General features: G+C 41.6%; 1 long non-coding RNA gene across 1 annotated transcript in view; it reads right to left on the reverse strand.

Annotated features, from left to right (window-relative positions):
• Positions 1-9,342: 9,342 nt before the first annotated feature.
• The window catches only part of LOC141741774 (uncharacterized), a 95,864-nt gene continuing 86,459 nt past the window's right edge, over positions 9,343-18,747 (reverse strand). The window contains exon 3 of the long non-coding RNA XR_012586458.1: positions 9,343-9,459. This is a non-coding gene — a long non-coding RNA (uncharacterized LOC141741774). The remainder of the gene's footprint in view (positions 9,460-18,747) is intronic.

Below are 18,747 nucleotides of genomic sequence, written 5' to 3' on the forward strand. Positions count from 1 at the left end.
AAATGATATAAAATCCCTGCTCATTCCTAACTTTATGTTAGCAGCGAGATCCCTTTATGCCCTCAGCCCTAGGACCTAAATCAAAGATGTCCCCTTGAGATCATCTCCCTCAGCTTTCTCAGGTTGCAGATCCCACAAACACCAGCCCAGATTTTTGCCACATCAGTTTCGATTTCCCTCAGTCCCACTTGAATCAAAAAGTGGTTTGTTACTTGTCTTTTCATTTTGCTTTTTTCCCTTCTTCTTTTTCTTTTCTTTTTCCTGGCAGGTTGAAAAGATTAAAAGGAGCAATTAATTTTTCAGACAAAGTATTTCAACGCACACCCCCTAGTCAAGAATTGGGACGCTTGTAATAGATTTCAGATTCACACAAGCAACTGCTTTGTATTTTTCTTGCAAAAACCCAAATAAACATGCAAATCAAAGCTATCAGTGGCTTAGACTCTCATCAGAAATCATAAATAAACATGCAGTTTATTCGGAGGAAACACATTTTGGAGAAACTTCCAGCTTTCAACAAGGCTACAAAAGAGTGCAAAAGAGGAGGAAAACTAGGCACAGTTTCCTCTTACTCCTTTCACAATATTTTACCTTGACATTTGCCATTTACCAGATAAATGATTTGCACCAAAATGGGAGTACTTCCATTGACGAGAGAGGATGTGCAGAGTCCAGAAGAATACTTTTGAGGACGGTTCCTTTCTGTGTTTGGCTACTGACCTCACAAGACTATTTTCCAGTGTGAATGACACTCAAATATAGCTTGCAGGATACGCTTGGCTAAATATAGCAACCCAAAGCAAAAAAGGCATTTTTATAAAAATGTACCAGGACACCAATTTCACCAGGCATGACAGCCCTTCAGCTTTGTTTTGCAATCAAGAAAAAGTTTGGTCAAATTAGTTGGCAGACACATTCTTACGATGTTGACCACCGGATGGTAATGTTACATGGTCTCTCTAGTTCTTCTCCTTGCCACGTGGGCAAATAGCTCAGATCTGGAAGAGAAACTGCGTTTCTGCTGTTAATTATGGGAGGGAGCTGAGCCTAGTAGACCTCGAGTTTGTTCAGAGCCTTTACCTCTGTTAAAAGTTGTTTTTGTGGTAAAGCTGCTTCCTGGAACCCGGGGTATATATTAGATCCCCAAAATGGACCTTCCCCAAATACTGTTGGGAAAAACAATCTGTTTTGCTTGCAACCACAAGTTCCGTGTTACTTTGACACTTGGTGACATCCTCCCTCAAGTCCTCATGCTTTCCTGCACCTCAGGTCTCTCTCTTGGCCACATATCTTCCCTTGAACTTAGGCTGAGCCACAGAAAGAGAAAATGAACCTGTACCCTCATGGAGCCAAAGAGGGGACACTCTGCCACACACGATTTCTTCCAGCTTTCTCAAAAACTCAGTGTCCTTGCCTTGCCTTTTGAACTAATGCCGCACCTTAGGTCCTTATGCCTCCATCACACATAAATGCCAAAGGGCCTCCACCTCTTCATATGAAGATTGTAGGCATTTTTCACTATCCTAAAGCAATACCAAGAAAAAAAAAAAAAAAAAAAAAAAGCAAATTACAAGCCCAGAACATTTCAGTAATCTTTAAGTGAAGGTCACTTGTAAGTGTATAAAAGCAGAGCATTTTGTTTGCAAAAGGTTTTAAGCACATGCTTAACCTTAAGTGAATGAGTCCCATGGAAAGAGGGCTCATATGCTTAAATTCACAGATGGGCTGTAGGGTTTCGCTGGTTTGGGATCTTGGACCATGAAACACACAAAGGAGATCTGCCGGACTTCAGATGAACCACAAGGCAAATTCAATCTGCTGTGCAGCAGACTTGACGATGAAACAGTTGTACACTGGGCTAGCTTGTGTCTCCACGTGTGAAATAGATGGAGAAAAAGGGAAAAAATGTAAGAAAACAATGAACGAGGTTTCAATCTATGAAAGATTCCCTACATTTGGTAAAGAGACTCTGCCTGTTGGCTAGCAGCGAGGACTGGGGAACGCAGGAATTTCGTTGCTGTCCTGTGACTGCTTCAGACAAACCCCCGAAACTGCTACAACTACTGGCCTGAGTAGTTTGCTGCCAACTTCTTTCATCTCCTTGGAGAAAATGGGTTCCTTTAACCTCCTGGGAGAAGTGGTTAGGCAGAAGTGATTCCAGATGGGAGAGGATGGAACGGTTTTTGTATTCACATCTGTACAACATATATGGCATAGCACAATCCAAAGAGTTTAGGGAATTAGGTGGTAAACTGTGTGGCGCTCTGTGGTTGCTGTTGAAATCAAAGAGTAAAGAAAAAAGCTGGCTTTCAGTCTCCCGATCTGTTTGAGTGTCTCTGCTGTAGGCATGTGACATGCTGCTCCTCGCATAAAAGAGTTGCAGGCACGTGCTCTCAGTAGCGTAACTTCAGATGAAATGGCCCGACCAGCAGGACATTTCCATCAGCCTGCCCTCTTGCCCAGAGGAGATAGGGTATAACTTAGTGCCTACCTGGACCGCTTGATCTAGGGAATAAAGTAACTGTTTGTGTGAGAATTTAAGTGGCAAGATTGAAATGTGCTCAGAGTAAGAATTTGAAGATTCAGTGTTTCTATGAGCTGTCATAACCCAGGATTCTGTATCCTTCCCCAGACAGGACCTTGACAGCAATCAATAACTAGAAAAATGAAGCCAATTGTTGGCAGCAAGATTTAATATCTCTTCAATATGGTACTTTGTTTTATTTCTGTGTCTGGCTGTCATCTGCTGGGACAAGATCTGGGGGAAGGGAAACAAAATCCAATTTTTGTTGCGTCTTCCACGATAGGAGCAAATCTGTTTTGCACCATGGGATGAGATTGCACACTCCACAGAATAACTGCTCTGTCCTCTGTTTGTCCCCCATCCCCAAATTCTCGAATTCCTCTAAAAGGTTAAATATAGTTCTGCTTTGACCTGGAAAACAAGGTATGTCTAACAGATTTTTAAGGATTAACTTTTCCAAGGTGCATTATTTAACTCATTACTTCAGTGCTCAGCTGAACTGTCAGATTTGGTTGCTGTTGTGACACTGAATAATCTCCAATTAGACACAACAGATTCTGCTGGGAAACCAGACATAAATCAGGTAGTGCTGAGCACCAAAGCTAAATGGGCAGACTAAGCAAAACATGTGCTCAAGGGTCCCCTGCCACTCTGCATGACTAGACATGACGAGATTTGCCGGGAGGTATGCGATGGGGGCCAGCAGTGAAGTGCACATGACGAGATTTGCCAGGAGGTATGTGATGGGGGCCAGCAGTGAAGTGTAGGTGTCAAATTCTTGGCACACTTGCCTTGCAATGCAAGGAGACACCAAGCAAATTCCTCGGCTTTGTACAAAGGCAGGGACTGTCTTAAGGGCAAACACCGGCAGTGCCCGGCTTTCCGCTGGCTCCGTGGCAAACAGCTGCCTCCCTCTGCAAAGTCACGACAATTCCCTTGCACCGGTGAAAGACTGGCATTATCAGTACTAGGTGGCAACAAGTGGCACAGAAGATTCTGCTTTAAAGCAAAACAAGACCTGAGAGTCGGCAGCTCCTCTGCACAGAGATGATGCTGTGAGTTATTCTGGCTGCAAAGGTGTTTCAAAGCCGCGCCAGGGAGGGATGATGCAAAGGGAGGCTGGGTTAGAGAGTTGTGCAGGACCTTTTTGTTCTCAGTGTTTAATGAGACAATCCCTGCTCAACCCCAGACTCTGCTGTAATTTTCAGGTTACCAGTTGAGACTGTTTATTCTGAGACTTCCAGGACTTCATACTACAGCGTTTTTTTTCTGTAATTTTGTACCGAGCCCTCACGTAAAATGTCACTATAGGAACGAGTAACAGATTACTTGCTTTACAGCGCTGGGCAATCCCAGCTCTCCTCCTGCTCAGTCCTGCAGCACGTTGAGGTCTCTTGGCATGGTGCAAATGAGATACAGAGCAAGTCAGCACACACTTATCCAAGATCTGGTGGTGGATGTACAGGAGTTATTCCCTTGACTAGTTTTAAACATGAGTCCTCACCTTAAAATAAGTATTAGTTCCTAGTTTCAAAGTCCTGCTATTGCAGACACTAATCCTAATCAATGCCACTAGTCCTAATCAGAGTCAACAACAGCTTTATCTGAAATCCAGAAAGGTGATAAACAGGTATTTTCCTCTTTCATCTACAAACTCTCCCCTCCCCCCATCAGGAAAATGTATGTTTAGTAAATACCTCTGATGACATGAAGCACTTTTTATTGTTTGAGTTAAATGAATGTCATAGACTTAATTAGTTACACATTTCCCTAGCAGGAAAAGGGAAGCCATTAAAACTACTGCATTAAAATATCCCTCAATTGCTGTTTCTTTGCAGATGATTTCAATTGTGTTCATCTGCCTTTTCCCGCTGAGTGGTTTCAGCAGAGATGTTGAGGAGCGGCACTGGGTGAGCTTCTGCAGGTCCTGCTGTTCTGCCATGTGTGCCCACATCACCCTGGCTAACAGCCCTGCTCCCTCCCCATCCCGGCCCTCCCCATCCCGCCCCTCCCAGCAAAGAGTGTCACTCTGTGCTCCCTCCACCCCTTCTTGCCTCCCAGCCTGATGCCTCCATTTAGTAGCTTAGTTCTTCAGTCCTATATAAAAGAATTATAGAATCATAGAATGGTTTGGGTTGGGACCTTAAACATCATCTAGTTCCAACCCCCCTGACGTGGGCAGGGACACCACCCACTAGACCAGGTTGCTCAATTCCCTGACTTGTCCCAATCTGTACCATTCCTCTGTCTCCAGATGGAAAACCGCACCTATTTCCAAAACACCGAACCTCTGGACACCTCGTGTGCCCACAGCCCTGCAATTCTGGCCCTCTGGTGTGCTGGTGCTTTCCTGTCACCTACAACTCAACAGTAACATTCGGCCTTTCAACTTACGGTATCGCCTCCGTAACAAGAATAAGTAGAGAAATAGAAAAGGCACAAAGAAAGAGGATGAGCAGACAGAAAGCCTTTTAATTTGTGCGAGTTCAAAGCAATATGCTCAGAGGATAATGAGTATGATGTACTGCTTATTTCAGTTCAGGGCCACGTTGAAATAAGCTGAGCCATTTAATTAATTAATATATTTAAAACAAGGAATAGAGGGATAAAAATCACTGAGAGGTGCAATTATTTCGACAGATGCTGCAAATAAGGTCCTGTAATTCCTCACGGAAGGACTGAGCTGAGCTAATTTTAATGCAGCGATTCCACAAACAGGCTCTTTCTGGGGACTGTTGTGCCTTGATCATACAGGCTGTCCCTTCGCTGGGACTTCATTCAGGGACTTCTGAGACCTCATCAAAAGCTGAGAAGTGTTGCATTATACTATCATGTATAAAATGGGGCAAGAACGACCATTGCAGTTTGGATTAGTGAGCTGAGAGGGGATCTTAGCATCATACCCTGTTTGCTTGAGCTCCTGATTGTATTGCTGTTGAACACATGGAAGGCACATCCAGACAGGCACAAATGTGGCCTACACCATCCCAGGGATGCTGTAGTACCTCCATGGTGTCATGGTCTGAAAAATGAACAAGAGCAAGGGCTTATGTATCCTTTTTAGTCAAAGGCGACCACTGAAATTCTTTAACTCTGCCACTGCAGACTGAGAACAGCGCTGGAGAATTGAACTCTCCCTCAAAACAACTGCCCATTATTTATGTCGTCTCTAGCTTTTAATCCTTTCCATAAGTCAAACCACATATTTTCCTCCTTTTTTTCAGGGTATCCTAGATTGTTAGACAAAGTTCAGAATAAATTCTTAAACTCCCCAAAATTCACCTGCTCTGAGACTCAACTTTAAACTCAACCCCAGGCTTGCCTTGTGCAAGTGTAAACCATAAGCTTCTGCAGTGGGGGCCTGGAAGTCAGGACTCAAACCTTCTGCAGAAATTTGCCATTTGGAGATGAATATAGAAGGAAGTATTCATTTTGGGGTCTGATTTTGTTTAGAAATTCAATCTATTTACACCAGCTCTTTGAAACTTAACAGCAATAGTTAAATCTCTTGTAAGCCCACACAGCATTATCGCACCCGTTTGAGTAAGGTACTGGAAGCTGCAAACTCACATTTTCTAATTTCAGAAACTTGTTTACTTTCTTATTTGATAGTATCCTATCTTTTCTGATGCTTTATTTCTTCCATTTCCTGTTACAATTGACTCTTCCATTACTATCAAACGTTGCAAAAGATGAATTACATAGAAATAGATGTTTGGTACTTTGTTAATGCTAGTCAGCAGTAACAATCCAAAAAACATTCTAAAGACTCTAAAAGCCACGCAGAAAAATAGATAACATTCATTTAATTTATTTTCGTGATGCTGTTAGTGTCATCCTCAAATGTCACAGCATCTTCTCTTCTTTTAAGGCAATTGAGAATCTGACTGCAATTCTATTAGACATTTTGCTACAACTGTTGATTTAACTTGAAAGGATGAGTGTTTCTATTGTGCAGAAAATGTCACAAGAGAAACAGCCTTGCTCCAGAATACAATGATCCTCCACCTTCTGAAAGCATGGCACGGCACTGCAAACTGGGACTGGCCTGGGGCTCAGACCCACTTTATAATTAGACTGGGAGATGTCTTTGCTGAGACATTTAAGAGTGTCTTAGTCATTTTTTTAAGAATGCAACTGTCCCAATCAAAATAAAGAGGTTTTCTAAGTGAAGATATTGCAATATTAATGCATATGATGCTTTCTTAATAGGAGGAAGAAGATGTACAGTCTTTGCTGCTTGACTACAGTTGCCCAGGTAATGACTTGTGAAAACATATGGATGTGCAAACTGAGATTAAGGAGCTACCTGAGAACCCCTGTTTCCAGATGGCCACTGATCCATAAAGTCCCATAGTGTGGTGACTGAGTCCTCACCAACATCTGAGTCCTTAGCCCCAGCTCAGCTCTACAGATCGGTTCCTGTTTTGCTGCACTACTTGGGTACCTGGGACACCATCTATTTTTCTGCCTTTTACAGCATTGATTAATGTCAGCTAGAAGCTTTCCACTGACTTTCACATTCCTCTGATTCAGATTTGTCTCCACAGACATAAACCACATGTTCTACAGAAGAAAATAGGAAAGATGAAAGGCAATGGGATTTTTTATTTTTATTGCATACTGGTTCTTCTAAGTGTATAACCTGATATAGATGTACTGCCATTTTTACCACTGAGTATCCATTTGTGAATAGAAGACACTACACAGACATTAGGAGACCTCTTAACATCGGCTGGATAGATCAACTGCTTAAGACAAAGGACTTCTCACAGAAACTCACATGCCTCCCCTACGTTAAAAGAAAAATCTATCCACATTTCAACGATAGACAGAAGCAGTGTCCCTATAGCGGTTACAGCTGCTGCGTTAACATAATACCATAAACAACTACTTAGGATAAATTTCTACGGCAGCCGTTACCCTTCCCCATGGAGCAGACACACTACACTTGAAATGAAAGGACTGTTCTCCTGACGATCACCCAGTGATGTTCCACAGCTGACTGGTGCAGACATCGCCGTGGTAAGCGATCTTTCTTCAGAGATATAAACAGCCAGCACAAATGAAAGGGAATTACTGAACAGGTTTGTAATTAGCCAATCTAAGCACTACGGGTTGAGGGCACACGTATCCCTTCAACTGATAATGTAAACAGCACTCAATTATATTTAAAGCATAAACGGGGAAAACATTGTGATGTCCACCAAATACAGGTAAAGCACTTCAGAAAGAGCTCGTATGAAACAAAATATTTATTAAGTCTTGGAGAAACCTACTGGTGGGAGATGTCTGACTTCCAGCATCACCAAGGGAATACCCTCTTACAGGCTCCTTGGAGCTGGTGGGGACTTCTTAAGAAGTATATTCTTAAAGTCAGTCCTACCCTAACACATCTGCTCTTCAAACTAATGCTCCTCCTCTTCTCCCAGGTCCTTTATTGCCCTATGCAGCCAGCAAGGAGGCTCTGCCTGAGGCCTTCATCTCCGAGTACAACATGGGAGCAGCTGATAGGGACATATTGAAACCCACATAAAAAAACCAACAAAGGCAACAAACACACTGTGGTGCCATGAAGAGAGACCTAATTATGTCCTTTTTTCATCTGCAATTAACCTTACAGATGAAACAAGAAAGTATCTATCAACTGCTGATGAAAGAGAAAGGTGAAACACAGCTGGAAAAATCTCCTTCGTTGCAGTGCTACCGTGAGCAAAGTGGAAAATCAAGAAACCAAATTTGCTATGCTCTGTATCTGCCCTGTTAGCCTGACGCATCACGTGAGTTGTCACTAATGGAAAATGCAGTTCATACCAACAGGCTGGCATTTGGGCACACATTTGTTAACCTGCACTGCAGTTTTAAATCAAGGTTTTAGCAGCTTAGGGGAGAGAGAAATAAAAAGAAGTGGAAAATATGTTGGTTTAGAAGCTGAGCACTTAGAGAACTTCTGTTTGCAACAAAGTGCAGAAATAAACAACTTCTTGTAGATACTGCCCTCATGCTGCCTTTTAATTGAACTACATAGATCAAGGAGTGCTACAGGGAAGAGAAAAACAAACCGGGAGGAACTTAAATGAGTTTTAGGTAGGAATTAGGAAAGTCACAATCAAGCCAGGACACAGTTGTAAACATCACAGATCTGAGCACAACAATATAATGGATTTTCACATATATTGCTTGCCGCAGCTCTTAGAGATGCCTGTGCAGATCATCCCCCTCAAGCCAGACCCCACATTCATCATTCCTTTCTCACATGTGTTATGGATGTCTTTATAGATCCCTCTTGCATGAGCCCCCATATCCTTATGTGTGGATAACACCAAGAGATGTAACTCCAACCAGGATTGCCCAGGATGTCTGGCTTTTATATGAACCACTGAGCCCTTCTCATTTAGGACCGATAATTCTTCTCGTTAGACCCAAACTTATATTCCTAAAAGACTCTGTCTTCAAAGAAGGCTGGCTGGCCCCAGGAATATATAATTTGGTTACAAGCAGGCACTTCTGAATGTTTTACCCACGGTGAAAGGAAAGCACTATGTTATGTTTTCTAATAAACTATTCACCGTTATGACAAACTTTGTTAGTCTCAAGGTCTGCTCCCTCTCCCCACCTCTTTCCACCTTGCCTACCCGTTTCATTCAACAGCCTCTTCTGCTTGTCACATGGAGTGTAATGATTTGAAAAACTTTACCTGCTCAGTGCTGCGAGGTCTGAGCTTCAACTGGAGATCCCAGATGCTACCAGATAATAAATAATTACGATGATCATCTTCAGAAGAGTCCAAAACCCAATAAGTAAAATTTGAGTTCCACTGAAGTCAATGGGAGCTCTGCCAGAAGCTTCAACGCTGGCAGGATTTCATCCAACATTTCTTTCATATTAGATTTAATTAGTGGTCAGTAATGAGGCACTCTTAAAATTCTCCACATCTGGGGAAAGAGAAACATGATTAGATTAGAGTGTACAGTTATAATTCACAAATTGGATTGTTAGAACTAGTTTTCCTATGCTTTTTTTCCCCTTCTTTGCCAGGAATAACACAATTAAACTCAGCGTCTCCACACATAATTCAGTCAGGAATGACTAAAGTGAGGTGGTGTTGAAGAAACCTGCTGCAGACTACTGAGATGGAGGCCTGATTTAGGGTCCTCATTTCAGATTGGATCAAAGTCAGATTACTTCACATATGGTACTTTACAGAAGACAACAAATTAACCACAAGTCACCCGAGAACATGCCTTCAGACGGAAAATATACCAAGAGGAAATTCGTCAAAAAGTAAACACCTTTTTTCTTCCATCAGGTTAAGGAACACAGACCATTTTTCTTGCCGACAGTGTCCTCAGCTGAATCAAATGAGGTTGTGCTCCTGGGAAACGAGCACCTCTCAGAAAATCTGAGCTGTGAGTACACCAGAAATGTGTCTCTGGTCTTAAGACATGGAAACCAAGGTGGAGACACACACCCTGCAATGCCATGCTGCACAAAATGCCAATGCCTGCCCAGTCCAACTCATGGACTGGATTACCCTGACAGCAGGGCTAGTTGAGCCTTATATTCATTTATCACAACACTGAATTCTCACTTGATTTACTGAATCTGCCGGACCTCCCCTCTGAGGACCTCCAGGTATTAGAAATGGAATAGAAGACAGCGTCTCACTTGTTTTCTGACACTGAGCTGCAATAAAAATGTACAAATACACACCCAGAAGTAGATTTTGCATTGGAGTTACATTCGTGGTTGTTCCAAAAAAAGGCATTTCGGTGAGAATCCACCCAGTGGCTCCGCAGGTCCATGCAGGGATGTCCATGCACCGAGGAAGGAATAAGTAACAGTAAAGTGGGGTGGCATGGCTGGTACAAAAGATGCTCATGGGATAAGCCCAACAAGAATGTGGCATGCGGTTTAAGAAGAGGGAAAATGGGGTACTAAACAGAGGAATTTCAGAATGTAATTTTCCTCTTTCTTGGAAAAAAAAATACAAAAAAACCAAATTTGTTTCTATTTGAGGATTCCATAGGAAGCTGTTTCTTTGACTTCCTAAACAAGAATTTTCTTGGTCAGGAAAGAACAAAGGCTGGAAGCTGAGCTCGACATAATGCTGTGACATAAAACCAAAGTCAGACACTAGCTGTAATAATGGCTGGAAATGTGGATTTTATTTCCATTTGCTCTCCTGAGTAAGTGCTCCCTGGTTTTCATTAACATTTGGAAGAAATCATGCTGACTCCAAACCGATTAGAAGGGGAAGCTAGTAAATGTAACATGGATTATGGGATCACTGTCTGGATTAAGCTGACCGGAGAATGGCTACAACCTTCACTTTCACAAAATACAATAGTTTCCATTTGTGAATGCAAACGAGCGACCAGCATAGTTACAGCTATATTTATTTTATCCAGGACTATTTTTTCTTTCACTTCCCAGGGGACTACTACTTTTGCTTAGAATAATAAGCAATAAAAATGAGTAGGCTGTAAAACCCAGTGATCTGGATGGATCACCTGCTTCAAAACAGCTAATGTTCATGATCCCTGGTCAAGAATGACCAAGATAACGGACCACGGCCACAAGTCTGCTGCAGTCCCGGGAAGGACAGACATTCACAGACTTTCAGACTCACAGGATGCAAAAGGATGACTGTATAGGCAGTCTTCCTCAGAGAAAATTCACATTTTAAGAGTGTTACTGCCCTTCAAACATCCTTTGCAATACCTGTGGGGGTGTGGAAAGATGGCATTCATTTCACTATACAGCCAAGAACAAGAAGTATTGAGTTTCTAACCTGCTTTTGCTCAGTGAAAACCAAAATAAGCAATGACATTCAGCATAACCGTAAGATCAAATGTCATAAATAGCCTTAATTCTGCCCTGAAGGTATCGTATTTTCATCCTCATCAAGGTATAATTGTGCATACCTACCAATGTCACATCCATGGGGAAAAACAGTCGACTTTGCATTTTACACACAATCGGAGATGCTGTCAGTGATGCTAAAGGAAACTGCGTAGGCTGTTTAACACAATCAGGCTCCCACTCCATTTACCAGTCTGTGACTGGCATCAGCTGAAACCTCGCTAAACCCACGGAGCAGTGCTTGACCTTGTATAAGCCTTTTCCTGCTTAAGAAATACTCATCAAGAATAGGTCTGAAAAGACTCATCTCACTTCTCCAAAACGCTTCTGGAAACATGCAACCTTCAGAAACCAAGGTGATACTTTATGCTCTGAGACTGATGAGCAGCCAAGCAAATGTTATTCGAATATTTCATGTTGTTACTAGAAAGAGCCACTCTGGTATGTGGAACTCCTTGGATTCTTGACTGCCATGGGAAATCTGGGGACCCGATCCTTAGATACACCACAAATCACATCAAACTGTTCAGGACAAATAGAAACGTACTTCTGAGAAAGCTCCCCCATGTATATGTATAAAGTTTCTGCCTGTATAAAATTGATAGATATTCATAAACCTTAATCCATTCACTCGGGGAATGTTGAATATATAACCTGTACGTGTTACAGCCTCTCTCTTTCCCAGAACCTGGAGAACCCTAAGGAGCTGTATATATAATTTTACTGATTCGATATTATTATATTACGGAATTGTACTCTGTCACTGTCTGGCCAGGCTGTACGACCCAGAGGGAGTGAATCTCTGCAGAGCCTGTTTCTGTTCAAGCAGAGGAACAGAGCTGTTAAAAACAACGTGCTGTCGGTGTGCCGGCCTTTGTCAGGATCCAGGTCTGAGAACAAAGATGTTTCCCTGCAGCAGCAGGGCAGGGAATCTGAAACTTGAACAATTGCTTCTTTTTTCCGCAGGACTTTTTCACTCCAGTCTAAGAGCACGCCTCTCTTTCCAATTCTTTTTAACTCCTCAGAGAGTAATCACCTCTTCTAATGGAAGTGATGCCAAAACTCCTGGGAGCACAACTGTGGCCCAAAAGAATATAAATCCTTCTCCCACTTTCTCTCTTAATCTTCACTAAATCCCCTTACATTATGCTGAATTAGATAACAGGGAGGGCATTAATATTTCTGCAGCTAAGAAATAAGCTGCCCTCAGTTAAACAGCCCCTATTATTTATATCCATGTGAGCAACGATCATGGTGTAGAAGATGCTGGCTTCCCTGGCTTTTTTTCTTTTCCTTTTTATTTTTTTAATCCATTTGCATATTTCAAATAAACTTGTGAAGCTGGGGACAGAAGTTATTAGAGTAATGGGAAAAGCCTGATGGAACAAAGCCGATCCGGAATGTGGATTGAGGAATATTATATAACTATAAAAATGTTTCCCCAAAGCAAGTGAATGGTGGCCTGAATCTGCAGAGATGACATCACCGCCTCCTAAGAACTTAATTCCCACAGATCCATTGTATCTTATTATTATTTACAGGGAAAGCACCGAGTGAGATTGTCTCCAAATGGCCCTCTGTGTGCAGCCATTAGGCTTTAGGAAGTGCTCTCGCCTGTAATGGCTTCAATAACTGGGTTTGCGGGCTTCTCTTTTATTGTGGGTACCGCTGAGATGTGGAGCCCCTTCGCATCCACCTCCTTCTGCGATGGATGGGGGAACTGACTGTTGTTGACAGCTATGGGGTTCTGAGCAACACTCACCTGTCAGGAGAGAGTATCTGAATGAAGGTGGAAAAGGATCTTTAAATATTTTGTCCAAGCCACAGAAGGGAGCATTAAAAACCCAAGTATAAAAGTACATTTTTTATATCCACTTGAGCCGAAAGGTTAGTCTGAACTGTAAGTATGGATGATACCACCCCAGGTAAAACAAAATTCATGTAGCAAGTCAGCAGGAGCTGTTGATGAAGCAATTACCAAATAAACCGCCTGAATTTGCATTTCTGAGGTACAGATCTGATTGTCCGGCAGTTAAATTAATGGCCAGTTGAAAGCTCAGGGCTCAAATGATTCAACAGAATATGCATTTGCCATCGGTTAACACATAAAACAAGAGTTAGATGAGAAATTCCTTGTACCTATTGAAATTAGCAAGATTTGCGCAAAATAATTCCTTTGATGAATGAGACTTCTCTCTGGCAGAGAGCACATGTTGCTATTTTTCTGAATGTGCTTATTATTTTAAATTGTTTGTTCTATCACTGGCCCAGCAAATGAAGGGAAATGGACTCACAGGAAATAAATACCTGTGGTTATTCAATCTGTATGTTTACTCCCAAGAAGTGCGTAATTTCCTGTCCCTGAGTGGAAATCTATTCTTCCCTGCAATATTTGCTAAGCGTATTCTGGCAAAATGGAGCTTTTGCAAGTAAGCATGAAGAAAAAACAGAAACAAGCAAAACAAGGGTTTCCCAGTCAGATTATTGCAAACTTCTATTTCTGTTCAGCTAGCCACTACTCTAGGTAGCCCTGCTGACATGTCTCATTTCCAGCTATGAACTGCATCCACCTCTCAGTGTATCTCATGTACCCAGATTGTTCTTCCCCTCAGCCATCCACATTGCCCAAGAAACGAACCTGCAAATTTCCTCTTACACCCGCAATTCCAATAAACTCAATATAAATTCAGCTGCAAAGATTTCACAGCATCAGGCAGGGAGATCCCGTTAATAATTTACATCTATGGTGTTTAAGCCGTATAAATCTCTGCAGGACCAGTTCTGTGCTCAGCTCTGGCTTCAAACATTGCTGTGGAAGGGAGCACAAGGTGAGAGGAGCAGAAGGAAGATGTCTTTCCTTGCCTCCTCCCAAACACTGTCCTCTCCCCTCCCTGGAGGATTCTGGCCATATAATCGATTTCTCTCCAAGCCCCGGAGGAGCTTTTTGTGTAGTCAAGTGAAGAAACAGCCTGACAGACTGCTCCCTGTGTCTAATCCTGCAAATCAGGACCAATAATCGTCTTAACCGTTCAGCAGATCTATTTTTAATGAGTGCCATCCACTATCTGACTTTCGGCTCCCGATTCCAAATGTGAAGCTATTGGCTGGTGGCTAATACTGGACTTTCACTGGGACTGTATAATCCGTCGGGATTATTCGGTGAGATGCTTCCCTCTTCTTCTTACATAACCAAGGGGACCTTTCTTATTTATCATCAGAATCCAGTGTTTACTAAATTCAGGCCAGAAAAGCTGTTCTCTAAACTCACTCACTCTCTTTGCACTGATATTTATCCATTTATAAATACAATATACAGAACTCAGATAACTTGGCTCCTAATTTTAGGGCTTTCAGCTTTTCCGTAATCGTGGCAATTAAATCTCAAATAATAATAATATATTTAACTTTTCACTAGATTCAAATTTTCCTTGGAAAAAAAACCCCAATTTTAATCATAGCCCAAACCTTATATAACTCTTCAGGATATGACTCATAGCACAATTGCATCGAATGACAACTGCATTTTGAAAGATACACACATAGACATTAATGTTGTCTGCCAGAATATCAATTTTCTCTGAAACATATAAACTCACACTGCCTTCCTTTGACTGAGGGAAGAAATCTGTCAATGTTTTTAAAGTTCAATATGAAATACCTCCGTTGCGACAAGAACTGAGTGGGAAGATTTTTCCTGTTCCCTGAAGAGCTGTAAGATTTTGGAAATGTTTCATGTTGTGCATCAGGACAATCTATCAACACTTTGAAAATCTTCAAGGAACAGAAATCAGATTTCTTGTCATCCGTTCCGTGCTGCCGAAAAGTTTCATTCCTGTAATTTGAAAACATTTTGTTCCTATTTGAAGCATTTGCATTTTTTGAGCTGGAGATACTACCTAAAATATTGAAATGAAAAATTAATGCCTTCTAGAAAACCAACAATTTTCTTATTTTGAAAATTATTTTTAAAATCACTAAAAGCTAAGATAAGAAATTCCTTTAAAAATTTGTCCGTTTACCAAAGGAAAAATTCTATTAATTTCAGGTAAGAATTTCTCAGGGTGCCTATTTCTTTAGGAATCAATAGTTCTGCGGACTCAGTTATCTGTATTATTGTGTCTGAATTAAAATAATCAACTTGAGTAAGAGCCAGAGAGAACTACCATCCCTCGGCACTGTATTACCGGTGCAATACCCAGGGGAAGGCAGGGGACAGTGGAGGGCAGCTGCCTGTGTTATCTGTTTAATAAAGTAGCCGTATGTTTCTACTCAAGAATCTTACAAATATTAAATATTCCACACAGTTTATTTAAGGAAAATACCGCTACGTGATTTTATTTTATGGAAATTGGAAGTTTACAGAGACAAAAGCTGTCCCCATTTCGACTGTAATGTTTTTGGCTTTTCCTGGTACTCTCTAAAACCTCAATCTAAAAAAAAAGTGGAATCTTTTCTATACAGCCTTTCTAAAAGAGAATATTTTCTTACAACATCCACTCAATAGATAGTCAGAAGTGTAAGAACCGAGGGACTTCACAAACAAAAGCATTCATGAAATAGATGTGTCTGGGTTTGACTTTTGTAATTGAAAACAGAAAGCATTTCTGTGACTTCTTGCCTACTCCTATACTGTGTCTTCCCTTCACACCTCCCCTCCCATTCCGTCATACCAAGTATTTCTGCAGTGACCTGCACGCTGCTGATGCCAGCCACAGACAGGAGCTTGCAGAAGTTTGGGACGTGGCCTGCCCATCCAGAGCTGCCGTGAAATCTTCCTAACTCAATCGGTGGGTTCACCCAGCCAGCCAGGGGACACGGACAGACTGGGTGATTGCAAAAATGTGTTCCCTAGGAAACCAGAAAATTCTGAAAATGCAGTATCACTTGATGAAAATAGTTCATTCAGCGATTTAACTACTTCCTCTAGATTTTATTTGGTTTCAATGACAAATTTTTTCATTTTGACTCTAAGTAGGAAAAACCCCTCACTTTACTTTAATCTACAGTTTTAAAACTACATCACAGATAGTTCATAGGACTTGGGCAAAGATACAACAAAGGTTGCCAGCAGGACTGGAGATTGACCTTTGATCTCTTGACTTCTAGACCAGCACTTCAATCTTTCTATACACGATTCATTTGAGATATTTTTTCATAAATCCTGTGGTTCTGGTTGAAAGTTCAGCCTTTGTCATTATCATGTTTCAATGATTGCAAGGGATTTCAAACCCATGGAGTGTACGTACCAGCTACCGCAAATCAGTCACACAGCTAAATGCCACGAGATTGCTCTGGGTGCTTTCTCCTTGACTGTCTCTACATTACGGAGTTGGAAATTTTTTTAACTCATGCATTTTTTAAAACATTTGGTTAATTTTGAAAGGTCAAGTAAAACGTTTTCCCATGCTTTGCATTTAAAGTCACTTGAACAAAGGCTGGAACAATTATGAAATGCAGCAAGAGATTATGGGTGTGCAATCAGTGCCTGCTTAGCAAGTCTGGCTTGGGAAGAGATGGAAGCAGACGCCACGACTCTTGTTGTTATGGTGCTGTCTGAACGAGCTATCACATACAATATCCTTTGTTACTTTAGGACAATCCCTAATGGACTGAATCACTACATCACTGTAATCTGATTTAAAATGAGAAATAGCCATAAACATCTGCTGCATCACCATCCAGTTTGGCTTTACTAAACTCCTGGGCGTATTGCAATGAAGAAGTCACCATCTGTTGCTGAGGTCTTGCCCTTTCCATCTTCTGTGCCTCTGCTAACAACCTCCAAGAACAAGAAAATCCATAGAATGACTCAGAGGTAGAGCAAGACTGAGACCAGAGCTCAGTGGAAGATGTCACATTGCCCGGTAGGTCAAAACATTCATGCAGTCACTCACAGCTCATCACACACTCCCACGTAACTACAAGAGTGTACTTGGAGAAGCTCTGGCTGTGGAGTCATCCCACAAACATCTGTGCTATTTGCTACACTTCCTCCTCCAAAGGATCCTGGCGATATGGGTCATATTTGGAGGAAGCTAATGACTTTCCCGAGCTAAGAGGGGGACAAGAGTACACGGATTGTGAATCCATACTATGAAATAGAAATAAAAGAAACCCCAGCTGCCGTATACAACACTATTTCGTATCATCTTCTTGCTTATTTTTCTACTGTGAAAGAAAATAAACTATAGAAGATCTATCAGAAGCTTTTTCTGGCTGCTTCCAGATATGCTGTTATAAATGTTACGGATTTGGAGAATGCATAATATTTCCTGACCTTCCCAGTCAGGCTCCAAGCCCACTGAAACTCACTGGCAAGAGCACAAGCAGCACCATAGACCACTTCTGGGGTTATGGAAGACTCTTTGCCCTGACTGGCCAAAGATTTTCCCCAGCAGTTCAGTTCAGCCTCAAACATTCGTTCTGGATCCCAGTGTTTTCATTTTCCAGTGACTTTTGTCAATGACAGACATAAAAAAGTAATCGTGGGCATTACACTGTAAAAAGAAAAACAACCCCCAGAGAAACTCCTCGGCAAACTGTCTTCTAAAAAAAACCTTGTTATCTATACACTGAATTAAAAATAAAACACATGCATGATAAGAAAAGAGAGAACGGAATGAGTCACTTGCCTTTACTGTTTGTTTTTTTGTGTATTGGCTGTGTTGTGCAGAATATACTACTCAACCCCCCCAACAAAATTTCACTTTCACGGACCTTAGGATTTCAGCAGACAGTTCTCACACAGTTGTTTCAATCTTAAAATCTTTCTGCTAAGTAAATTTACGTAATCCAGTGACAGATTGGACTCTTACTGTGTAGACCAAAGAAATAATCAAGTACAGGACTGAAAATCCTAGACACCCATATGACTTTACTGTCAGAGAAACCAGTCGGTTTCTTAAATTACACAGAACATGTCAACAAATAGCAATAATGTAGTGAACGATGGCACAGAATGGCTTGATGGCATTTATAACACAGTGCTTGGCTTGTCCAGCTCGGGTCTAATCTTTCTTCTTTGTGGACAGAGATAAAAGAAATGCAAAGTTGGCACAAGTCTTGCAGAAAGATTTTGGGGGCAACAGAGATGTGTTTCATCTCTATTTCATCTCTCATTGTATACTGCTTTGGTAGCGAAGCGGGATCAGTTGTGGAAGGAAGACATTTTTCCTTCTAACTTTTGAGAGGCTGATTCTTTTCAAATTAAGGTCTGTTTACACATGTTACAGCTCTCTGACCTGCGGCACACACGCTGGCACATCCATATCACAGGCAAGGTCGGCAGCTCCATGCTGGGAAAGGCTGCTGCAGCATCTTGATACCAAACTCACTCTTCCTTCCCATTGGGGAAGTCA

Source organism: Larus michahellis, chromosome 4, assembly GCF_964199755.1.
Source record: "Larus michahellis chromosome 4, bLarMic1.1, whole genome shotgun sequence".
Lineage (NCBI taxonomy): Eukaryota > Metazoa > Chordata > Aves > Charadriiformes > Laridae > Larus > Larus michahellis.